Source organism: Hyla sarda, chromosome 3 (genome assembly GCF_029499605.1).
Source record: "Hyla sarda isolate aHylSar1 chromosome 3, aHylSar1.hap1, whole genome shotgun sequence".
NCBI classification, from domain to species: domain Eukaryota; kingdom Metazoa; phylum Chordata; class Amphibia; order Anura; family Hylidae; genus Hyla; species Hyla sarda.
Genome location: NC_079191.1, coordinates 274,567,282 through 274,594,110, shown reverse-complemented (window position 1 = coordinate 274,594,110; position 26,829 = coordinate 274,567,282). Strand labels below are relative to the sequence as shown.

General features: G+C 38.9%; 1 long non-coding RNA gene across 1 annotated transcript; it reads right to left on the bottom strand.

Moving 5' to 3' along the window:
- Window positions 1-2,052: 2,052 nt before the first annotated feature.
- On the bottom strand, window positions 2,053-7,054 carry LOC130360765 (uncharacterized). The gene is made up of 3 exons (XR_008890786.1): window positions 6,938-7,054; window positions 2,857-2,932; window positions 2,053-2,083 (listed from the first exon to the last, which is right to left on the bottom strand). It is a non-coding gene; the product is annotated as an uncharacterized LOC130360765 (long non-coding RNA).
- Between the last annotated feature and the right edge of the window lie 19,775 nt (window positions 7,055-26,829).

The following is a 26,829-nucleotide window of genomic DNA, read 5'->3' as shown; positions in this document are numbered from 1 at the left end:
AGCACCAAATATTGGAAATTTGCAGGACTCATCCTTGGCACCCTATTCCTCTGTACCACAAACAACAGCTCAGACTCAACAATCGGTAGTGGTAACTCATCCACATATAAAATCTGGAGGAGGAACAAATCAACAACAACCTCATTTTTTAGGAGGAGGTATCCAACTCAGAGACAGGGAGAAGTTGGGATACCTGCAAAATTCACTACACCCCAGACCCACCTAGGGACAGATGGAGAAATGCAGATATGTAACCTCTCAAAAATACAGTTAACATCAGACCAGGAGTCAATATTACAGAAGGGGTTATCCTTCACCCCGACCCCCAAATTTAACCCTGTTATATGGGTTAAAGATATTAACCTCTTCGCGAGAAAGCTCGCTTTGCATAAAGTACATAAAAATAACTCAGGCAATTGGGTAGAAAATAGAAGGAGAGATGAACAAGTGATAACTGACCTGACTGATCTTCTGGAGGAGAATGAGACGGGAGTCAGATCTGCAGTACTTCCACCTTTCTCCACTCTAAAACCTAAATGTAAAACAACGCCAACATTTAGTCAATTTAACAACATAGACACTTTTGTAAGAATGGTGTGCTCAGAAATTGAAAAAATAACACCTAGTAGGTATAACAATAATCTCACTAAAAAAGAAAATCAAGCTCTTCAAGAACTAGAGAAAAATTACCAAATAGTCATAAAACCCTCCGATAAGGGGGGCAACATAGTAATCATGACGAGAGATGACTATAAAAATATGGTGTTAAGATTGCTAGAAGATCAAAGCACCTACAAGAGGTTAGACCATAACCCCACAAACAATTATGTCAAAGAATTAAAAAACATCCTGCTAGATGGAAAATCAAAGGGCATGATCATGGAAGAGGAATATAAGGCGATGCTGAATAAAAAACCCACATTGGCAACGTGTTATGCGTTGCCAAAAATTCGCAAACAGAAGGATCCGATTCCGGGACGCCCGATAATATCGGAAAACAACTTAACAGAGGGAATAAGTCTATACGTAGATCAAATTTTATCACCATTTGTGGCTTCGTTACCCTCATATATAAAGGACACCAGAGACGCTGTCTCAATACTCAAAGAGATCACATTCCCACCTGGTACATATGTTGCAAGTCTCGATGTAGAGGCCTTATGTACTAATATTGAACACAATTTGGGAATAAAAGCAGTAGAGCACTTTCTCAACACTAGAGGCACACAATTCACTGAGCACAACAAATTTGTTACCACTCTCCTCTATTTTCTACTAACACATAATTTCTTCACATTTGATGGTCACTTTTATTTACAGCACAAAGGCACAGCAATGGGCACAGCATGTGCACCGAATTTTGCAAATTAATTTTTTGGGTGGTGGGAGGACACAATAGTATTTTCAGATGAGCACGAGGAATTCACTAAGCACATTTTATTTTGGGGGGCGATATATAGATGATGTTATTTTGTTTTGGGACAGCACCACAACTTTATTGAATACGTTTGTACAAAGCCTTAATAATAATCAGATTGGTATTCATTTCACATCAGAAATTAAGTCTCACTCTTTATGTTTTTTGGATTTAGAGATCTCTTTCGAGCCTGGAGACAGCGTACAGACAAAAGTTTACAGAAAAATCACATCTACTAATAGTTTTCTCAATTGGAAAAGTTTTAATCCGAGACCTCTAAAAAATGGTATACCCATAGGCCAGTATCTCAGAGCCAAACGCAATTGTTCAAATGAAGATGCTTTTTTAGAAGAGAGTAAACTCCTATACCATCGATTTTTAGCCAGGGGTTACCCTAAAAAGACTTTGCATCATGCCTTTGTGAGGGCCAGAGACACCCCAAGGGTGGATCTATTAAGAAAGAAAAAAACAGATGAACAACCACGAATAGTGAGGTGTATAGGAACCTTTGATCAAAGCAATAAGCAGGTTCTGGAGATACTCAAAAAATATTGGCTGATATATAATGATATCTTAATATAATGATCTTAAGGAAGTACTTACCGAAGGCCCAAGTGTGACCTATCGTAGAGGCAGAAATATCAGAGAGTGTCTGGTGCACAGTCACTATAAAGAAGAGAAAACAAATACAATGTGGTTAAAATCAAAGGTAAAAGGATCCTATCCATGTGGAGGATGTAATTTCTGTAGATACATGCCAAAGAAAAAATAATTTGTCAACGTCACAGATGGACGTTAATATGAAATACGAGAATTTATTAATTGTCAGACCACCGTAGTAGTTTACATTGCGGAATGCGGATGCCCAAAGATGTATGTGGGCAATACCACACAACAGTTGAGAAGGAGAATATCCAAACATCTCAGCACAATTAGAAGGGGTGCAGATACCCCCTAGCAAGACACATCCGTAAAATACAAAGGGGAGATATGTCAAATTTGAAGTTTAGGGGTTTTCTCAAACCCCGCCTGGGGCCAAGAGGAGGAAACCTAGATAAAAAATTGTTGAGAGAGGGGGCAACATGGATATTTAGATTAAAAACTCTCAGTCCACTGGGACTTAACAAAGGGTTTACTTTTTCTGCCTTCCTCTAAATATGCCTGCCTATCAGTAAATTTAGTAACAGCCTACACAAAGAGCAGGTGTCGAGTCGAAACTAGTAAAGGATGACCAAAACCTGATACCAAATTTACAACTAATTAACCAGGTTGTCTATATACCCAATAGCACATGCCCCAATAGATTAAAATATCATCCAGTCTGAAAATCACATAACGTATCTATATTGACTGTATGACATCAAATGTTATTTAAACATAGATTATTAGTGCATGCTGTATAGGAATAAAATATGGATATAGTCGAATCAAATACTTACCCACAGGGAAGTGAAGATGAGGAGAGATGTGGTGTTCCCTGCCGATGAGTGGAGGAGCACAGGAGATGAAGTTCATCTAAAAAAGAAAAAAAGAAGGGAAAAAGAAAAAAAGAAGATGAAAAACACTAAATAAAAAATCCAAAATCCTAAGGACATAATCAAAAATAGCTCATAAAAATCTACTACCTTCCCAACAACCCCCCTCCCCCCCTTTCCCTTCCCCTTTTTCCCTCTCCCCCCTCCCCCTCTTTCTCTCCCCCCCAATATCTCCCTTCCCCCTTCCCCTTCCTTTCCCCGTCCTTTTCCTTCTCTTTAAATTCTTGTCGCTCTGCCAGGGCCTTCTCCTACCCTGCCGGGGACGATCCAAGGACCTCACTAAACCATCCAATCGGTAGTAGAGACATGCGGTGTGTACAAAGGGCAGGGACTTAATGAACCCGAGCTTATGACCCGCACTTAGTTGTGATTCTTCTTTCCTGGCAAATAATTGCAATCCCTGATCCCTATCGCGAACGGGGTTCAGCGGATTACCCGCACCTGTCGGTGAAAGATAGGCACACGCTGGTCCGTTCAGTGTAGCACACGTGCAGCCCCGGACATCTGAGGGCATAACACACCTGTTATTGCTCGATCTTGTGATTGATCGTGCAATGTAAGGGGTTATTAAAGCCTCTTGGGTACTGCTGATGCCTACTCCTGACTGCTCCTGTGTCTTTCAGGAACTACTTGACTTCATGATGCTTCTGGGCTTGGGCCTTTAATTTTCGGATTTTTGAAATACATACATACGTGCTTAATTTAAATTTTAACATTTATGGTGCAATGTAACCCTCTTGGGTAGTGTTTATTTCAAATTTTCTGATAATTATCACAGTAATAAACTTGAATTTTCTAGAATAATAACCATTACACCATTGAACGCTTGTTGCGTGTTATTTTTTAAAGTAAAATTTTCAAAAAAAAATACGGAGAGGGATGAACTCTGCTTCTTTATTTAATAAAAAAATATTTTATAGAAGAATGTCTTTTGGTGGTCCACCATCCTGCATTATATAGTCTTCTGGACTCTTGGATATGCGCTTGTTCTTAACCAAAGGTACAAAAAACTAAAATGGCCGGTCAGGGCTATGGAGACATTGCGCGTACATCTTACGGCCACATGAGCCCTGTGGGTGCTTGTGAGATTAGGTCCTTTGTACCCACACGGCGGGGTCCGAGACACAAATTTTTATTAAAATTTCAAATTAAAAAAATCACACATTTCAATGGTCTCCTCATGCTGCAGCCAACTCTTAGGCTGCGTCATTCTGGTAATATATAGAGAGCACTCACTGTCCTAAATTTCCGTTAAAATTTTTTGTCAAAAATTAGGGATTGTGAATTTATTAGGGATTGTGAAGCTTTGGTGCGTACTCATGAATCAGCCAACTCCAGCCTGTGTCATTCAGGCAATATATGGTTTACTGATGGCGCTGCTGGGCCTGGGTCTGGGAATTTCTAATTTTCTCATAGGTAGCACCCAAAAGTCTTCTTCATAAATTTCTACAATTGTTGTATTTTTTCGGGGGGGAATTGTCAAGCCCTAGTGTGTACTCATGCATCAGCCAGCTCCAGGGTGTGTCATTCAGGCAATATATAGGTGGCACCCTCTGTTCTAAATATTCTTAAATTTTTTTTTAAAAAAGGTTGTTTTTTCTTTGGGATTCTGGTGTGTACTCAATGCTGCTTCCTGCTACACTCTGTCAGCCCGTTGGTCCTGTGACAGTGTGCTACTCCACCTCCACATCCTCCACTATGTCTTAAGCCTCCACTGCCCGGACAAGTCTCAGTGGCCCTTCAGCATACCATGTGTGCAGGTCACGGCGGTGTCACACTGTTCTTCACATCGTTTGTCTGGGCGAGAAGTCTTGGAAACAATGGCCAGTCAGGGCAATGGAGACGTTGCGCCTACATCTCACGGCCACATGAGCCCTGTGGGGGCTTGTTGGATTTGGTCCTTCGTACCCACACGCTGGGGTCTGGGACACGCAAAGGTTGTATTAAATTTAAAATTAAAAAAAATTTGGGGCTGCTGGGTCTGGTAATTTCTAATTTTCTCATAGGTAGCACCCGCTATCATAAATCTTTTTTAAAAATTTCAAAAATTGTGTTGTTTTTTTGGGGGGGATTGTGAAGCCCTGGTGTGTACTCGTGCATCAGCCAACCCCAGGCTGTGTCATACAGGCAATATATGGGTTACTGATGCCGGGTTACTGATGCCGTTGTGGGTCCTGGATCTGGTAATTGGCGTGTGTACTCGTGCATCAGCCAACTCCAGGCTGTGTAATTCAGGCAAAATATGGTTTACTGATGCCGCTGTGGGGCCTGGGTCTGGGAATTTCAAATTTTCTCATAGGTAGCACCCGCTATCCAAAATCTTTTTAAATTTTTTTTTAAATTGTGGTGTTTTTGGGGGGGAATTGTGAAGCCCTGCTGTGTACTCGTGAATCAGCCAACTCCAGGCTGTGCCATTCAGGCAATGTATGCTTTACTGATGTTGCTGTGGGGGCTTGTTGGATTTGGTCTTTTGTACCCACACGATGGGGTCCGGGACAGGCAAAGGTTGTTTTAAATTTCAAAGAAAAAAATGATGGTGCTTCTGGGCCTGGGTCTGGTCATTTCAAATTTTCTCATAGGTAGCACCTGCTATCCAAAATCTTTTTCAAAAATTTCAAAAATTGTGTTGTTTTTTGGGGGGGATTGTGAAGCCCTGGTGTGTACTCGTGCATCAGCCAACTCCAGGCTGTGTCATTCAGGCAATATATGGGTTCCTGATGCCGCTATGGGGCCTGGGCCTGGGAATTTCAAATTTTCTCATAGGTAGCACCCGCTATCCAAAATCTTTTTCAAAAATGTAGAAAATCATTATTTTTTTGGGGGGGGATTGTGAAGCCCTGCTGTGTACTCGTGCATCAGCCAACTCCAGGCTGTGTCATTTAGGCAATATATGGTTTACTGATGCCGCTGTGGGGCCTGGGTCTGGGAATTTCAAATTTTCTCATAGGTAGCACCCACCATCCAAAATCTTTTTCAAAAATGTATAAAATTGTTGTGTTTTTTGGGGGGGGATTGTAAAGCCCTGCTGTGTACTCGTGCATCAGCCAACTCCAGACTGTGTTATTCAGGCAATATATGGTTTACTGATGCCGCTGTGGGGCCTGGGTCTGGGAATTTTAAATTTTCTCATAGGTAGCACCCGCTATCCAAAATCTTTGGTTTAAATTTTTTAATTCATCTTTAAATCTTAGGGATTGTGAAGGCCTAGTGCCTACTCATGCTGCTGGCAACTCCAGGCTGTGGCATTCATCCACTATATGGTCTCCTCATGCTGCCAACACCTCCACGCTGTGCCATTCAACCACTATATGGTCTCCTCATGCTGCCAACACCTCCATGCTGTGTCATTCAGCCACTATATGGTCTCCTCATGCTGCCAACATGTCCATGCTGTGTCATTCAGCATTTTTTTTTTGAAGTCCCCATAGGGGCTATAACATGCAGTCTTGCTGATGCATACACTGTTCAATGCTGAGCTTTGGCTCAGCATTGATCAGTGTTATCGGTGCTCTGCTGCTCCAGACTGCGGAGGCTGGAGGCAGCAGAGTATCACTGATCAGAAGGCGAAGAGTTAGGTAAGGGCCCTCCTTCCATCCTCATAGCTAATTGGGACATTGCGGTTTCATTGTGATGGTCCCAATCAGCTCTGCTGAGCTGCTGGGATTGTTTTACTTTCATTTTAGATGCCGCGATCAACTGTGATCGCAGGGTCTATAGGCATCAGCCCAATTGGCAATGCCCAGCAATAACCCTGGGTCCTGGCTGCTGCTAGCAGTCAGGACCCACTGGGTTTGAAGCATGCTCAGTGTTCTTAAGTACCAGGACGCAAGTGCGTACTCATACGCCCTGCGTCCTCAACTGGTTGTGAAGAGTGTCCCAATACTTGAGAACACCAATATAGGTAAACAATCACAGCTATGTTTATGCCAAAGTGTCAAACAGAAATGTTTTAATTCCCTCATGGAGTCTAAAGGTCCTCACATACCTGAGTTTTTTATGCATCCATATTACGGCAGCAATTCTTGATCTGACCATGCCTCACCAGTCATTAGTCTGTGTCATCAGACTTGCGATCATGCCGTGCATGAGGACCATTATACTGTAAATAAATATAAATAAATATATATCAGCTTGTAAATGCATTTCTTTGTGGTGAATTCATTGAAATGGAATGCATTTAAAGGGGTACTCCAGTGCGGGGAAAAATGTAATCATCTGGTGCCAGAACATTAAACACATTTGTAAATTACTTCTATTACTTCTCTTCCATTACTTATCAGCTGCTGTACACCACAGAGGAAGTTTTTTTCTTTTAAAAAATGTTTCTGTCTGACCACATTGCTCTCTGCTTACACCTCTGTTCATGTCAGGAGCAAATCTCCATAGCAAACCTGTCCTGCTCTGGACAGTTCCTGACACGGGACACATATTGGTATCACTTTGGAAGGAAGAGATAGAATATTAAGTAAGCAGCAGGTATGAATGTATACGCACATGCAGGTACACATACCCACCGCATCAGGCACACATCAGTACAACACAACATGACAGTTGACTTTGTTTGTTTGTAGATTTAAGCTCCTTATTTAAAATTCTTTAGAGCACAAATATAGGATTTGCATCCGAAAACATGTTGAACAGATCAGTCTTTCCACTGATTTGCAAATCTATTGTTTTGCTCCACAATTAACCTGCAAGAGAGTTGTGTGTGACAGGGCAAACAGTGTTAAGTAATGAGGCACTGCCAATCGCCAGCCTTATCCTCCCACTTGCAAATGCTCTCATTTACAGGCACTCATGGTAGCCAGATGTTAGTAATGCTACACCAGTGTGACACTTCCTTATGAGGACATATGGTGCCAGGCACAAGTAAAACAACTGCAATTATGTCTGAGCTTGCTGCAGTCCCAGAGTGTTGTATGGGAATCCAGACACAGTTCCCACCAGCTATTTCGGCTATTATCAAATAACAGATTTTGTTCACAACAAAGATATTGTCTCATTAAATAGTTTGTAAGAACAAGTGTCCCAATGCTCATAGATATTTGCCATATGATTTTGATACTTATGATTTAATTAGAAAAAAAAAGGGGGCCCAAGAAATAATTACCATCATACAGTGGTTTTATGGCAGCCATTTAGGAGACTTTTTTTTTGATACTCCACTGTTTTATGGGTTTTATTCGGAAAAAAAATCTAATCATTACATGCTGTACTGTTTATTTTTAAACATTTAAAGGGGTACTCCGGTGGAAATTTGTTTTTTGTTTTTTTAAATCAACTGGTGCCAGAAAGTTTAACAGATTTGTAAATTAATCAAATGCAAAAGAAGTGCATGTGCACTCACCGCTCAGCGGAGGTCGATGCGTCCAGGGGTCCGAATCACGGGGCACTGGATCGAAGCATCGACGTGTGTTGGTAGCGTTCAGAGCCAACGCCGGCAGTTTCGCACATGAGTGCGTGTTTCTTCCGGCCTCAAGATTACGTTGTCACACCCAGGGTTTTTAACAGAGTGAGATCTGAGAGAAGTTACCATAGCAACTGATAAACAAAATGAACGGGAAGTGATGCAAGTCAAAAACCAACACCCAGTGAATAGGAGTAAAGGTAATAGAGAGAAAGCCCGAGTAGAACAATGAGACAATAAAAGAATAAGAGGACCAATAAATAAAACCACAAAAATGTGAAAGAAGGAGCAAAAGGAAAATGAAAATATCTATCATTAGAAAATATTATGAAGTAGATAACCATAGAAAATATTAATAAATGCGTGTACCAAGAAAGAGAAATCATGTAGCCCATACTGAAAAATGATAGAACATCATAAAAGAAACAGGGAAATATCAACCCGGTCATTGAATCCTGCAGGACCTTGGGCATTGCACCTCAAGATCCAATGAGCCTCACACTGTAAAAGTGGTTTGGCATGTCTCCTCCCATGTCAGGCATGACAATTTTTTAGAGACCGCAAAAATTTAACACTTCTACATTATTGTCATGGCATGACAGTAAGTGCTCGGCCAATCAAGGAATCCCTAGACCTTTTTTTAAAGTTTAATGGTGTTCTCTGAAACGTGTACATAGCTGACGTTTGGTCTTGCCTATGTAGAAACGCAAACAGGGGCAAACTAAATAATAGACTAAGTAAGTGGTCTTGCATGTAATGAGTTGGGAAATGGTGTGCAAAATTTACAATTGCCACATTTAAAGTTGCCTGCCATTTTTTTGTCACTAAGTCAGTTGGTAGAAACATCTATTTTTTTCTGATTCTTATTGGTGAGGTATTTAAGACCTTCTCTTCTTTCTGTATGTTATCATCGGAGGTTGCTTAGCAATCTCATGTAGATCCTTATCATTATCCAGGTAATGGCAAAATTTCCTTACGGTGCTATTGATGATAGAATTGACCAGAGAATTCTTGAAAAAGAGGGTAAAGCGTTTTGTGTCCTGTTTTTTATTCTTCCTTTTGTTGCGGTACGAGAGTAGATCCTTCCTGTCCATATTTGCTACTTTCTCTTGTGCACTGTCCAAAAAAGGCAAAGGCTACTTTTCAGCTCCTCTGCTTGATGTAGATATGTGGCTGGATCACTGTTTAGGCGTTTAAGCCTAATAAATAATGGATGGGATGTGAACTGGAAAAATGTAAAATGCTGTAATAAATAAATTACTTCTATTTAAAAATCTTAATCCTTCCATTACTTATAAGCTGCTGTATGCTCCATAGGACTTTCTTTTTTAATGTATTTTCTGTCTAACCACAGTGCTCTCTGCTGACACCTTTGTCCATGTCAGGAACTGTCCAGAGTATAAACAAATCACCGTAGCATATCTCTCCTGCTCTGGACAGTTCCTGATGTGGACAAAGGTGTCAGCAGAGAGAATCTGTGGTCAGACAGAAAAGAAAAAAATGTAAGTAATTTACAAATCTGTTTAACTTTCTGGCACTAGTTGATTAAAAAAAAAAAAAAACTTTTCTCCACCAGAGTACCCCTTAAATAACACCTTAGATGCTGTTGTCAGCAACAACCACAACATCTAAGGTGTTTTTCAGCGAGAGAAAGCTCCTTCTGTCAGCCCATCAATTCACAGCAGCACAATCATGGGGGTCCAATAATTAACTATGGCAGTCAGGGACTTAACAAATGCCCCTAGGTCTGCCATTAGCATCTGCCTGTTGCCTGTCTGTGTAACACTGACAGGCAACTTAAATGGAATAAAGTGTTATTAATTTTAATTTTACAGTTAATACAGTTAAATACAGTATTTTTTTTTTTTACTTTTAAAGTCCTATGCCAAGATATAAGCCTTTTTAGTATGCAAGTAAGGCTCAAAAGCACAGGGGCGTTCTCCAGCACGGCAAGAACACAGGTAAGCCCAACCCATGTCCTCCTTATTATCACCCACTGGCCCACTTGCAACTGCCCACCTCATTTGACTGCCTGCCACTACCTAAAGAGGGCATGTACTGGACTTACCTGGGCTTTGAGATATTTGGGGAGATTTATCAAAAGCTGTGCAAAGGAAAAGTTGTCCAGTTGCCCATAACAACCAATCAGATTGCTTCTTTCATTTTGCAGAGGCCTTATTAAAAATTAAAGGAGCAGCTGATTGGTTGTTATGGGCAACTGGGCAACTTTCCCCTGCACAGGTTTTGATAAATCTAGCCAAATATGTCTGGAGTTCTAAGGACTAGCTCCATCTATTCATATGCATTTGACACTCCTGTTTACTGCTGACAGGTCTGCTTTAACTTCTTAATTTTGTCACATGATAACAGCAAAAGAAAAAGTGCAAAAAAATTTAATAAAAATAAAACATTTAATGTGGCTACACAAAATTCACTTTTTGCATAAAACACAGGGGTGGATTTTCTGGTTTTAGCAATCTAAAAACAAGGAAAGAAAAAATGAATCAATAAAACGATCCCCAAATAATCCTCAAAATGGTGCTATAAAGCTACGTTGATGATACAACAGAAAAGAAAAATGTTGTTGATCCTGAAATGTGACAAAAATATATTAGTTCTTAAAGGAATTATTCACCCTCCAAAAATGTATGGTCTGGCCCAAAAACAGCACTTTAAAATTGAAAAAGAGGGAGGTCCAACTCCAGACAGCTGTTTATAGTGGCCGTGGTACTTGTGAGAGTACTAAAGCCTCTTCTACTATTTGTAGTGGTGATGCAAGGTATTTCAGCATAATTTTGAATGTGACCGCTCTGCTGTCATAAAATGTCACGTAGGGCAGGAAAGAGTACGCCCTGAGCTAGCCCAGGAACCCTTTCCCTACCTACTTGCATAGCCACCTTAAACAGAGCTGCCAACAACAGGGTGCCAGTCCCTCCACTGACTAAAATGCCTATTTAAAAATAGTAACAATCACCCCTAACACTCCCTCTTGAGATTCACAGGATGCTGCCAGTAAAACGGTCAATAGACCAATCTTTAAAAATAAAATCACATTTATTGCATGTGATGTGTACAATCCTTTTCAAAGCCGGTCTTGTTTCATCCTCAGGTAATAAAGAAAACATACAATAAAAAAATGACTTAAAATGCCGGCAAAACTAAATTACATGACAGGAAGTGAGGTAACCATCATTAGAATACAGTACCCTCATATATAAAAATAAATAACACATAATATCATCACAGAACTATTACATCCACTGAAAAACTATTATAAAAATAGGATTATATAAATGAACATATAAATTATATAAACCTCATATTAAAATCCGTTCGCTAACCTTATTTAACCTCTCAACTGGTTAAACAGATTTGTACATTACTTCTATTAAAAAATCCTAATCCTTTCAATAATTATCAGCTGCTGAAGTTGAGTTGTTCTTCTCTGTCTGGCAATGAGCGGCAGGGGCCATATTCGAATTTGCGATATTTCGCAAATATATGGACAAATATTTGGCCTATGTTTACGAAATTTGCATATTCGCTATGTTTGTTCTCTCTCCATTTCTTTTTCATGCAAAAATTCTTAATGAAATTCGCATAATGCGCATGCGCAATTATATCTTGCACCAAAAAAGCTAAATAATGGCCACGAGAGGTGGTGGAAACGTCGTTGTACATTTCTGGTAATAAATAAAGTCACTATTTTTCACTACCCCGGAGTGCTGCTGCGTCTACCTATTTTCCACCAAAAAGAAGGGAGGGATCAGTGCCCTGTCTGGAAGTGCCAATATTCACATAAATATTCAAATAAATTCACCCAAAAAAAAAAAAAAAGAATATTCGTCATTACAAATATATATCACTATATTCTAAATATTCGCAAAATCGCGAAATAACGATATTCACAGTAAAAATTTGCATTTGGAATATTTGCACTCAACACTGTCTGAAGTGTTTGTTATGGGGATTTGCTTCTACTTTGGACAGTTTCCAAGACAGGTGTCATCAGAGAGCACTTTGAAAAGAACAACTCAACTTCAGCAGCTCATAAGTACTGAAAGGATTAAGATTTTTTAATAAAAGTAATTAAAAAATCTGTTTAACTTTCTGGAGCCAGTTGATATATAAAAAAAAGTTTTTCCCTGGATAACCCCTTTAAAATTTGAAAATCCAAATTTAAACTTGAATTAATCAATCACTCAAATCTATTGGAACAATGTGCAGGAGTGAACAACAAGACGCAGGAGTTCCCTGTGCACAATGCTAAGGAGCACTTGATAGCGTGGAGCTGTGAAGGGCGTGCGCTTGGCCTCCGGCTCCATCGATAAGATGTGTATTTAATGAAGAAAGACCGCCTGATAAAAGAGACCAATTATCATGGTCATGGGGACCAAATGACGTCAAAGTGGGGGACTTATGTAGGTCCCCTATGGGGGACGTGTGTAGGTGAGGTTTTTTTTTTTTTTTCATGCTGCCCCCTGCCAACTAAAAAGCGCAAGTCAGCACAGTACAAAATGGCTTACTCTGAAGTCAATTCCGAAACAGCAGCTTTCACATGAAAAAGCAGCCTACAAAGGAAAATCCCAAGGACAATGTTTTAGGATATTAGCTGCTAGGGTGTTTTGAGTGCTTTATCTATATTTATAGATTGACACCATTTCTCTAATGTCCTACTCCTTTAACAAGAGGCTGCACTATAATAACAAAGCCTTTTCCCTTTGTTAAATGATCAAGAACAAGGGAAGTTTTTCCATATCGTATCATTGATTTTGTTTTTGCTTATTGAAGGTTGAAATTATAGACAGGACTTCATTTACACTTAGTACTTTGAGCTATATTAAATCAATATAAATCCCAGAAGTCACACTGTATATCTAAAATTGATATATTAAATCAGCAATGGCTATCTGATTGCTCAAGGTCTTTTGCTTTATCCTGAAGCCTGCTTTATTTTTTTTTCCTTGGCACAGTTTGATTTTCTAAAGCTCAGTCAATAGAAAGCTCCAATATATTATTTGCAGAGCTGCAAGTCATTCATGAACGCCTGTCAGCATAATCCACAGTGCACGTGTGGGGAAAAGGATAGTACTAATTAATCATTGTGTGACAGTGCCAGGCTTCTGATGAAGTGTCTGATACAGACCCTGAGAATGAGATTACATAGAGGTCTGTAGATTACATGTGCTGTTACCTGATCACTTCTGTTTATGGCCTATATGCTAGCACTTAGCAGCTCTACACATTGAGCCTCAGTGACTTTTACTGCCCTGGAAGCCATACAGTGATATAAATTGCTGTCAACAGTAAAGGCCAGCTCTTCTAAAGCAAAATATTTATTCAATAATCTATTTCTGGTTATGAGACTTGGCAACAAACATATTGGACGTGAAATGTTTGATGCGTGTGCACCCCCCAGTGGATTAGATCATAAACCGAGCCATCACTGCACATGGGAACATACGTGCAACTCTATAAATGGGATTAATCTCAGGTCAACCAAGAGTGCCGAAGAAAAAAAACATATTAATATACAGCAGATATGACATTATAAAAGCATCAAAGATAATATAACACAAGTCTTCAGATTTCGTCCTTCCTATAAAGAATTACGGTCTAGAGAAATCTATTTCAGGTTGACTGAGCCACTACAACAGGAATGTTCTCAGTGACATTACATGCCTTGTAGGCAGCTAATGTTTGCATGAGAGTGGTTAGCGCATGAATATCCTGACCTGTATTTCTGACAGCAGTTCATGGCTAAACATTGGAAAAACCACCGATAAATATCCAGGTCACACAGTATATTTAATACAGGGGATGATTTAGATCATAAATTACAATGAGTACTAAGATTTCTTTTTCCTGCTACCATGCTTACCCTATTTTTGATCTTTGGATGGATTATTACAGCAGTGCAGAATTATTTTACTGTGATCTTAAAAAAAAAATAATAATCATAATTTTTTTTTAAATAGAAAAAAAAATTGTACCCGCATTGACCTCAGATAAAGTTATGGGATTGATATTTAGAAAAACAGTCAAGTAGATACAATCAAAGGAATACACTAGATGAGACACATAGGTACTATGCATCCATCATCTGCATTGACTCCGCTATGATTAATCAATCTTCTGGATCAACTACTTTTAAAGGTCAACTTGGACCCAAACTCAATAACAAAAGTAAATCATCACACTTTAAAATTATGTCGTGTTAAGGTCCAAAACATTTTTCTTAATATAGTTATCTTTACCATGATGGAAACTCCATTTTTCTGATACAGTGTTCCAAATCCCATTCATTGACAAATGCTAAAGAGATCATCATTAAGTATAACATTTATAGCAAGCTCCCAAAAGTCACCGCTGAAGATAGCCAGCATGTTAAGTATGAAATCTGTACAGGGAGGTTTAGCCCTGTATGAAAAAACAATGTGCCAAAATCTGTAAAAAGTAGTAAATGGGGGTTTCCAGTGAAATATAAAACTTTAGCATATGCCTTCCATTTACTAAACCAATAAAAGCCAGCATACTTACCTCCATTGCTCCCCCACAGCCGCGATTGACAGAGCTTTCTGTCCCTCAAACAATCAAGTTTGTTCTCCTTTCTGACATCCTGCTGAACACTGGCTTTTTTCCCTTTATTGTTTTAACCCCTTAATGACCAAGCCCATTTTCACCTCAAGGACCAGGCCAATTTTATTTTTGCGTTTTCGTTTTTTCCTTCTAAAATCCATAACTCCTTTATATTTCGATGTACAGACCAATTTAAGGGCTTGTTTTTTGCATGACCAATTTTACTTTGTAATGAAACCTCTCATTTTACCATAAAATGTACGGCAAACCCCCCCAAAATTTTTTTTTAGGGAGGACATTTAAATGAAAACCAAAATGTTGCACATTTTGGAGGGTTTTGTTTTCACACTGTACACTTTACAGTAAAAATGATAGGTGTTCTTTATTCTGTGGGTCAATATGATTAAAATGATACCCATGGCTAGATACTTTTATATTTTTGTACCGCTTAAAAAAAATCTAAAACTTTTTGTACAAAATCAGTAATCTAAAATCGCCCTATTTTGACCACCTATAACTTTTCCATTTTTCCGTATATAGGGCGGTATGAGGGCTAATTTTTTGCGCCGTCATCTTTACTTTTTTAAATACCACATTTGCTTCTATAAAACTTTTAGATCATTTTTAATTCATTTTTTTTATGTAAAATGTGACAAAAAAGCATTTGTGGACTTTTAACATTTTTTACGTTTACGCCAGTCACCGTACGGGATCATTAACATTATATTTTGATAGTTCGGACATTTACACATGCGGCGATACCAAATATGTTTATAAAAAAATGTTTACGCTTTTTGGAGGTAAAATGGGAAGAACGGACAATATTCATTTTTATTGGGGGAGGGGATTTTTCACTTTTTTTTTTACTTTTTAGTTTTACATTTTTCAACTTTTTTTTAAACACTTTTTATGTCCCCATAGGGGACTATCTATAGCAATCCTTTGATTGCTAATACTGTGCAGTGCTATGCATAGGACACAGCACTGCTCAGTATTATCGGTGATCTTCTGCTCTGGTCTGCTCGATCACAGACCAAAGCAGAAGGCCTCCAGGAGATGGCCGGAGCCAGGTGAGGGGACCTCCGGCTGTCATGCTGGATAATCGGATCCCCGCGGCAGCGCTGCGGGCGATCCGATCATCCAATCAAAGTGCCGCAATGCCGCAGATGCCGTGATCTGTATTGATCACGGCATCGGAGGGGTTAATGGCGGACATCCGCGCGATCGTGGATGTCGGCCATTACCGGCGGGTCCCCGGCTGCTGCTAGCAGCCGGAACCTGCCGTGTATGACGCCAGCACCCTTCCGATGCTCGCGGTCATACACAGGACGTAAATGTACGTCCTGGTGAGGGAAGTCCATGGTCGTTAAGGGGTTAATGTATGGGGAGGCAAATGTTACATTTTTTTATTTTCCTAGAAAACCACTTTAAATTTATGGGGACAGAACGTTGATCCAGAGACTAAATCTGATTGCCACATTGGAGTCGGGAAGGAATTTTTCCTCTGTTAGGAAGCAATTGGCATCAACCTCATGGGAGAGGGTTGTGCTCCTCTGGATCAGCACAGTAGGGTTCAGGTTGTACTTGATGGCCTTTTTTAACCGTATAATAAACTGTGCAAGAAAAATTATGCAGCAGAGATATTTACACCTATTTAAAGTATATCATAACATCCAAAAGAGACAGCGTTTGGCACAGCAATGACAGAGACCAGACGTGCAGGTGACGGGAGGAGAAAACATACCAAGACCTGATCTGCTCACTCTGGGGTGCTTAATCATGGAAGCTGGTCCATCAATACAGTAGAATAAAAAAAGAACTGATGGCACTCACCAGATAATTGATGCAGGAACAGTAGAATTTATTTACGGTGAAAACGGCATACAACAAACAGGGGAGTACAGGGCGCCCCTCCCCACTATTGTCACTGCCAGTTTGCAATACCTGCTGCCAACATCAGGGCGCGTATCCTTTAACAAAGAACAGTGCTCAATAAAAACAAGTTAGTTAGAAACTTACAAATACAACAATGGAAACTGCACAAATAAATATACACTACTCAAAAAAATTAAGGGAACACTTAAACAACACAATGTAACTCCAAGTCAATCACACTTCTGTGAAATCACACTGTCCACTCAGGAAGCAACACTGATTGACAATCAATTTCACATGCTGTTGTGCAAATGGAAAATACAACAGGTGGAAATTATAGGCAATAAGCAAGGCACCCTTAATAAAGGAGTGGTTCTGCAGGTGGTGACCACAGACCACTTCTCAGTTCAGAAACAGACTAGATGAGGGTGGTATGAGGGCCCGATGTCCACAGGTGGGGGTTGTACTTACACCCCAACACCATGCAGGATGTTTGGTATTTGCCAGAGAACACAAAGATTGCCAAATTCGCCACTGCTGCCCTGTGCTCTTCACAGAGGAAAGCAGGTTCACACTAAGCACATGAGACAGACATGACAGAGTCTGGAGACGCCGTGGAGAACGTTCTGCTGCCTGCAACATCCTCCAGCATGACCGGTTTGGCAGTTGGTCAGTATTGGTGTGGGGTGGCATTTCTTTGAGGGGCCGCACAGCCCTCCATGTGCTTGCCAGAGGTAGCCTGATTGCCATTAGGTACCAAGATGAGATCCTCAGACCCCTTGTGAGACCATTTGCTGGTGCGGTTGGACGTGGGTTCCTCCTAATGCAAGACAATGCTAGACCTCATGTGGCTGGAGTGAGTCAGCAGTTCCTGCAAGAGGAGGGCATTGATGCTATGGATTGGCCCGCCCATTCCCAAGACCTGAATCCGACTGAGCACATCTGGGACATCATGTCTTGCTCCATCCACCAACGCCATGTTGAACCCTGACTGTCCAGAGTTGTCAGATGCTTTAGTCCAGGTCTGGGAGGACATCCCTCAGGAGACCATCCACCACCTCATCAGGAGCATGCCCAGGTGTTGTAGGGAGGTCATATGGGTCTGTAAAGGCCACACACACTACTGTGCCTCATTTTGACTTGTTTTAAGGACATTACATCAAAGTTGGATCAGCCTGTTGTGTGGTTTTCCACTTTGATTTTGAGTATGACTTCATATCCAGACCTCCATGGGTTGATAAATTTGATTTCCATTGATCATTTTTGTGTTATTTTGTTGTCAGCACATTCAACTATGTAAAGACGAAAGTATTTCATACGATTAGTTCATTCATTCAGATCTAGGGTCAGATCTCCTGTCACCGCCAGCTATTTTTTGTACCTTATCAATACCAAAAAACTCCAGAACATTAGTTTAGCCTCCATGATCTTCTAACATATGCTGTATTACTGTGGGACAACAACCCTTTTGTGTTTTGAGTAGATGTGTTCACAGAACCGCGTGTGCATGGAACGTACACTACTATCTATATAAAATTTTTCACATTCACACGCAATTCCGTACACCCCAAAATCAATATGGCAGCAAATTAAATTCCCTCGGCATCAGGAGCGGTGGTCATGTGCTTAAGTGGTCGCTGTAGTAAGCTTAGGTGACCGTCAGCAGCGGGAATAGGTATGGAGGATTTTGCTATCTGAGTGTGGCTGGTTTATACCATATATCGCTTAATCTTTATCAATGACAGTTCTGATCTATAGCTCCGCTCTCTAGTTGGATGGCTGTATCTTTATGTGTCTACACGACTGTAGTGGCATCCCTGGAGGATATGTGTTGAGTACACTCTATATATCTTTGAGGTCAGCTATAGAAAGAAACATACTTTGACTACTGTGACTATATTGAGACAATAATGAAGGTCTGAGGATGCATCACTGCAATCTGTAGCTCCAAAACCCGAACAGACCATTTGATTATCTCAGAGTCTAGTAATGTGTTTCTATGTACTTGCTTTATTTGTTGCTTATATGTTTTATATGCTGCTCATATACATTTTTTTGCTCTAAAGCGACCACAACCGTCTTTTTACCCCCTGATGAACCGCATGCTACTGTAAATTACCCAGTTACGGGGAAACGCGTCGGGTTAGGATGTAATATTGGGGATTGTCCCTACAAATATCGCGCCTTGTGTATTGATTGTGAATCACTGTTTTTATGGGGATTTATATATACTTTATTCTGTAATATGCTATTTGTAATAAAGGAAGATATTTTTAGCTATTTGAGATTTTGATTTGTCAGCAAATGAAATCCCTCACTTGAAATGACATACCTCCTAAAACAAAGTTTTTCCCCTTTTATAATTAGAGGCACCAGTTACATGTGCCACATTTTTGATTACCTTTTGGGCTAGAAGTACTCTGGGCTTTTGACCTAAATCTACTACAAGTAAGTCCCCCAAATTCTGTACTTTCTTAAAGGCCACTACTGTTTTTTCTTTTGCCAGCTCTGCAAGGACAGCATCCCTTTGAATCAGGTGCCAGTTATTGTTTACACCCTGTTCCAAATTATTATGCAAATTATATTTTTCTCGTTTACCTTAATAATTGATGTAAATACCAATCAGCATAACACTCATGTTATCAACTATTAACTCCTTAAGGACGCAGGACGTAAATGTACGTCCTGGTGCGGTGGTACTTAACGCACCAGGACGTACATTTACGTCCTGTGCATAACCGCAGGCATCGGAGCGATGCCCGTGTCATGCGCGGCTGATCCCGGCTGCTGATCGCAGCCAGGGACCCGCCGACAATGGCTGACGCCCGCGATCTCGCGGGCGTCCGCCATTAACCCCTCAGGTGCCGGGATCAATACAGATCCCGGCATCTGCGGCAGTGCGCGATTTGAATGAATGATCGGATCGCCCACAGCGCTGCTGCGGGGATCCGATCATTTAGAACGCTGCACGGAGGTCCCCTCACCTGCCTCTGTACGGCTTCTGGCGTCTCCTGCTCTGGTCTGAGATCGAGCAGACCAGAGCAGAAGATCGCCGATAACACTGATCTGTTCTATGTCCTATACATAGAACAGATCAGTATTAGCAATCATGGTATTGCTATGAATAGTCCTCTATGGGGACTATTCAACTGTAAAAAAAAAATGGAAAAAAAATGTAAAAGTAAAAGTAAAAAAAAAGTGAAAAATCCCCTCCCCCAATAAAAAAGTAAAACGTCCGTTTTTTCCTATTTTACCCCCAAAAAGCGTAAAAAATAAATTTTAAAGACATATTTGGTATCACCGCGTGTGTAAATGTCCGAACTATTAAAATAAAATGTTAATGATCCCGTACGGTGAACGGCGTGAACGAAAAAAAAAAAGTCCAAAATTGCTACTTTTTAAATACATTTTATTTAAAAAAATAATAAAAAATGTATAAAAAGTTTTTTATATGTGGTATCAAAAAAAAGTACAGATCATGGCGCAAAAAATGAGCCCTCATACCGCCGCTTATGCGGAAAAATAAAAAAATTTGAGGTCATCAAAATAAAGGGATAATAAACGTACTAATTTGGTTAAAAAGTTTGTGATTTTTTTTAAGCACAACAATAATAGAAAAGTATGTAATAATGGGTATCATTTTAATCGTATTGACCCTCAGAATAAAGAACACATGTCATTTTTACCATAAATTGTACGGCGTGAAAACAAAACCTTTCCAAAATCAGCAAAATTGCGTTTTTCTTTTTAATTTCCCCACAAAAATAGTGTTTTTTGGTTGCGCCATACATTTTATGATATAATGAGTTATTTCATTACAAAGGACAACTGGTCGCGCAAAAAATAAGCCCTCATACTAGTCTGTGGATGAAAATATAAAAGAGCTATGATTTTTAGAAGGCGAGGAGAAAAAAATGAAAACGTAAAAATTTAATTGTCTGAGTCCTTAAGGCCAAAATGGGCTGAGTCCTTAAGGGGTTAAAGGGGTGCTCTGGCCCTAACACATCTTATCCCCTATCCAAAGGATAGGGGATAAGATGTCTGATTGCGGGGGTCTCGCCCCTGGGAACCCCCGCAATCTGTCATTGCGCACCCACCTTTGTGAGCTCTCCACACCTTTTGTGCGATTTTGGTGTCAGTACATTCAACTATGTAAAGATGAAAGTATTTAATATGATTAGTTGATTAACAATTCTAATTACGTAAGTAGTAGGGCCTCACGTCTGCCTTAGCGACTTCACCTTGTTTAGTTAATTAATTCAGATCTTGGATGTGTTATCTTAGTGTTCCCTTTATTTATTTATTTATTATTATTTTTTTGAGCAGTGTATATCTGCGGCAACAAATTGGCACAATTTGGTGCTGATTTTTAGCTGTAGATTTACATGCAGGTAAAATTCCACAGAAAATCTACAGACCTTTCCTGTGTATGGGGTTTGTTCACACATGCATATTTTGCTGCATATTTTTTTTCATTGGGCAGCAATATCTGCTGCAGAAAATCTGCAGCACAATAAAAGTATGAATGTACCCTAAAATGACCAACATCACAGTTATTCCAGAAAATTAAAGAAAAACATTCTTATCAGAGACAGCTTTTTCTTTCTACTATATCCTACAGTCTTCTGATTGATGCATTGTTTTACATTAAATACTAACATGAAGTTAATGTATAGAGAGTGTCATCATTTTTCTACTTAACGTTACCAAATGTTCCCAAAAAATGCCTTATATAGTATGTCAGAAAACAAAGCATTTACTGGGTTAATCAGGTTCATTCACTCTTGACTCACTCTTGCAAACTTGCAGAATTGAAGATATTCATTTTCTTCTCCACTTCCAAGTGACACCGTAATTAGCATATGAGCAGCAACATGTAGGGCGGGAAATCCCATGTGAAGCCAGAGACGTCATTTAAAAATGCATAAAGCAAAATGAAATTTTTTGGAAAAGTGTTTACTGAATACATGAAGAAAACTTATCATGTGAGAGGTTATTTCTGTATGGTGAGTGATTTACTGTGCATTAGTATATTTAATAATGTAGGTTAACTAGCTACAACACATGTCTTCATTACACACATTGCATGCTTTACGCCATTGATTCCCAATCAGTTGCTCTGGAATCACCATTAGTTTGTCAAAATTCCACAAGTATGTGACACAATTCAATGCAGATATATGAGAGGTTTTGTTACCGAGGGAAAAGGTCTTTTAGAGGTCATCAGGAAATAGAGGGGGAGAAAGCAACTGAAATTCACATTACATTAGCACAAAGGATACAATTACCTTTGCTTTACTATTATAGTTTTCTATAAAAAATATATATATATAATGGTTAGGTTTAGTACACCAACTTTTTATCGCATTATAAATAAATTGCTAAGCCACTGCAAGAGTAGCACATCTTATAAAAAGGTATTAGTATAGATCAATAGCAGTTCAGTATTGCCAAAAAAGACACTTCACTTTAAGTCTGCCTAAAAGGTGTCATCTAGCACTGTGGAGAGTCATTGTCTGAACATACATTTTGGCCAGATTTATCCATCAGCCTGAATCCCTAATTGTCAGTTTTTTCCCAGAACAACCAATCACAGCTCAACTTTCATATCTTAACGAGCTCTTGTTAAGTGAAAGTTGAGCTGTGATTGGTTGCTATGGGAAAAAACAGACAATAATGGTTTCAAGCTGATAAATCAGGGCCATCATGTGTGTCAAGATGAAAGCAGGAAGTGCTAGACAGAAGGAATCAGGCATCATCGGGTCTGCAACAGCAGGGGATCGGCAGATGAGTATTGTTGTTTTTATTTTTTTATTTGTTGCGACAGTCAGAGCTCTTAAAAATATATTACCTTTTAACATCTAAGTTTCTAAGCCATGAGTTGCTGTTTGCACTATTCTTTTTTTTTTTAACACTGATGTGACATTATGGCTGGGTACTGTAATAAATTATAGTCATAATTGACAGTAAGGATGTTGCTGGGGCCATTGGGTCAAGGCCTAACACCAAGAGCACTACAGATAAAATGCTAAACTAGTAAAGTTGGAGATGGTGCTATTTCACTCTTGCAATTTGAATACATATTTAACAGCTGTTGGCCAAACACTTGTAGGGCTAACAGCAACTCTTTACTTCACTTCACAATGGCAAACATGATCAGATCAGTCAAATGTGCTTGTGTTTTCAATGGGGAGAGGAGAATAAGGGTCCTATTATAAGATATTGCCTATGTTATAGGGCCAGCAATAAACGCTTGTTCATCTGCTGATCACATCCTATTAGCATGCTTAAAAATCCTAGGTCATCGGCTGCACATCTTCCTTTGGGGGATATGCGGTTGATGAATGATGAAGAGAAACAGCCACAAAAACGATCCACTGATGGTTGCTTGTACAATGGTTGAGCCATATAAAGGTTTATTAATCAAGCTCCGATCTAAGAGATTCTGCTTGGCAGGTCTAGTACAGCCAAAAACCTCAGCCAAACACTTCTGGTGGCAGCTTATTACTAGGGTAAATAAAAGGATCAGGCATTTCATTTAACATACTTAGACCCTATTTTCCCTGTCATTATTAGAATAGTGAGGATCCCATACACAAAAGATTACTATGTATTGGGGCCTTTAGGAGAAGATGCACAAAACATGCATTATTAAAGTGTACAACAAAAACTTTTTATATAATGTAGATAATGCTACTATATGTATATTTGCAATATACATTGGTTAAAAAATGTGTATATTTTTGGGTGAAAAAGTTCTATCCCTGCAGCTATTGCCAGTGTGTCTCTATGAGGAGTCCAAATACAGGAAGTGAGGGTAGAACAAGCAGCGTTCTGTGCAGGCTCCTGGCTTGTCACTTATCCTAATGTGTGAGTCCGTAGCATGTCACAGAGCCTCACTGCATAGAGCCCTGTTTGTCCTCAGTGTACAGAGCCCTGTTTGTCCACCCTCACTTCCTGTATTGGGACTCCTCATAGAGACACACAGTCAATAGCTGCAGGGACAAAAATATACACATTTTTTAACCATTGTATATTACAAATATACATATAATGGTATTACCTACATTATATAAAAAATTTGGGTGATGACAGGTACACTTTAAGATGGGTTTCAAAGCTGAGATGGTTGTGGTATACAAAAGAGTAGATTTACCCCAGTCTATACTGGTTATCATGATATCAATGAGTAATTCCAAGATACACTTGTGAAAAATAAATAAATGATTTATTTGATTTGATTTCTAAGTTGCAGGACAAAACTAAGTTGAAAGAAGCTTGATAACAATAGAAAAAATAATACAAAAGTCAGGTCACCCACTCCCACTTGATTGTCATCCCACTAACTCTAATTTCCCCTTCAAATTATCTGCTAACCCTAAAGGTTCACATGCATTTAGCCAAAGCATAGGCGATAAGATGTCTGATTGCAGGGGTCTGGGTCGGCAGCAGTGGCATCCAAAACACAGAAGCTTCTGTTTTGTGATGTCATGTCACGCTCCCTCCCATAGACATGAAGGGGGGGCGTGGTGGCTGTAGTCACCGGTCATACGGAAATTCAGAAGTGCGAATGGGAGTACAGAATCCCATAGAAGTCTATGGACTTTAATTTGAGGTGCAATTGCGCAAGCAGAAATTCTACCATGTGAATAGACCCTAAGTTTTGGTATGTGGAAAGCTTATTGGATGTCAGGACCATTGAAAGGTGGGACCATTTTTTTTTTTTTTGATGATGATCATGTTATTGGCAAGACATACCTCACCATGTTATGAGGCCAGTTAATGCCCCATATTGAAGGGCTAGGTGAAGGACTGCCTGACTAGTTCCAACAGGACAGAGCCCCCGCTTATTATGCCATGGTGGTAAGGGATTGGCTGAGTGACATTTTCTCTAAATGGATTGGAATGGTTTCCTTACTCACCAGACCTTAGTCCCCTTGACTGCTTTTTTCAGGTTGTACTAAAAGAAAAGGTTTCCTAAATTGACAGAAATGCATTGGGTTATTGCATCAGGTTCATGGTAGAAATCACATTGAAAGATAAAAATAAAGTGGAATTTTTTTTTTAAAACATGCATTTTGACTATGTGTCCAGCCTTATGGATAACCTGTATATTTGGCAATAAGATTCAAACAATATTCGCTATTACCTTTTTTTGGCGATATATGCATATGTTTGCAATTAATGGTTATATAGTAACTGTTTACGCCTAACTTTGCTATTCAACAATAAGCATAAACAACCTAAAAAAGTCCTGTATACTGTGGTATAAGTAAAATTGGGGTATCCCAAAACAACAACTACATAACTTACAAATACGCCACTACAGCGTATAGGGTAAACCCACTAAGAATTAAAATATATGTAATAAAATGAATAAATAAAAAATCGAATAAAACCGATAAACATCAAATTAATAAAATGTATAATTTTTATTAAGATTACAAAAAAGGAGTACATATATCATATACAAATGAAGAGATAGTATATACGGTAGCTATATAGCATACATAAAAATAATAATAATCAATAGCGCAATTTGATAATGTGTATAATTAATTGTAAATAAAATGTAATATATAAGCATAAAAAATGCAAAAGATGACAGAGACGGGAAAAAAAGATAAAAACAAGAAAGTGTAAATGCGGGGGTCAATTGATCACCAATGGATCATAAAAAACACCTATTGCTATAAAATATGTGCGGATAGTAACAATAAATATAACATAAAAAGTATATAACAGTGTGAAATGTATATCAAACACAAGTGTATATAAGGTGTAATATGCAACAAAAAAATGTATATATTAATACAAAATAGTGATACACGGCAGCAAATGTGTAATATAAATACAACAAGTCAGTGCAAAAAGAACAAGACAAATAAAGTGCTGAGAGTAAAGGTGTCAGAATATATATACTTGACCCCACATGTAAAAGGAAGGTAAGTTCCATGTCCCTGCGATCACCTCCAACGCGTTTCACCGTGACCGACTTTATCAAAGAGTAAGCATGCTTTATCAACAATAAGCATGCTAAACATGAAACATTTTATCTAATCCCAGCTACGCATCCTATGTGTCCTGTGACCTGACACAAGGTTGAACTGAAAATATTATTATATAAATAAAAAAATCAAGTGCTATAAAAGCTTAAGAATGTGACTTCCACTTGCCTAATGATTGTTCATTTTAGGTTCAGTAAATCCTATCATACCAATGTCAATTAGCCTGCAACGCTTCATATGATTCCTGATGGTAATGATAGGTAATGATTTCTGCTGATGGGTAAAAATTACTTTCTACTTTTCTCTCCTATAGCAGAGAAAAATAAGGACTCTGCTCCTCACACACATCTGTAAATGTTTGTAATAATTAAATAACATTTTAGTGAAAAAGGATTTTACTGAATAATACTATGATTTTTCTGGTTAACAAAAAATAACACATGAAAAACAATACATTAGACAGTCACTGGTAGTAAACCAAATCTAAAAAAAACACCTAGGAATGTTTTCAACATGTATCACTTTTTACCATTAAAATGTCATAGATCTAGTTGATATAGATCTAAAGCAATTTAAAGAAATCACAATTTATTGTTAAAGCATGTATATATACTTAAAGTATACTGAATTTGTTAATTTGCATTTTGTTGTATATTTGACAAATTCTAGATATAACATGTGATCTCTGTATGAATATTCATATATTTTGCCAAGTTAGTATGTTGTCCCCAATTTCCAAATTGACCAATAATTAAAACAGTCAAACACTAGATGGCGATAAGCAACTATAATTTATATAGTGTCTAATGATTATCTTTAAATATTAGCTTTCATTTGGGCATTATACATGGTAAAGACATCAATTAACATGTTAATTAATGTATTTATTTATTTATTTATTATTAGAGATTGTAAGCAAACTTCTTTATCCCCTTAAAGGGGCAGTCCGGTGGAAAACTTTTTTTTTTTATCAACTGGTGCCAAAAAGTTAAACAGATTTGTAAATTA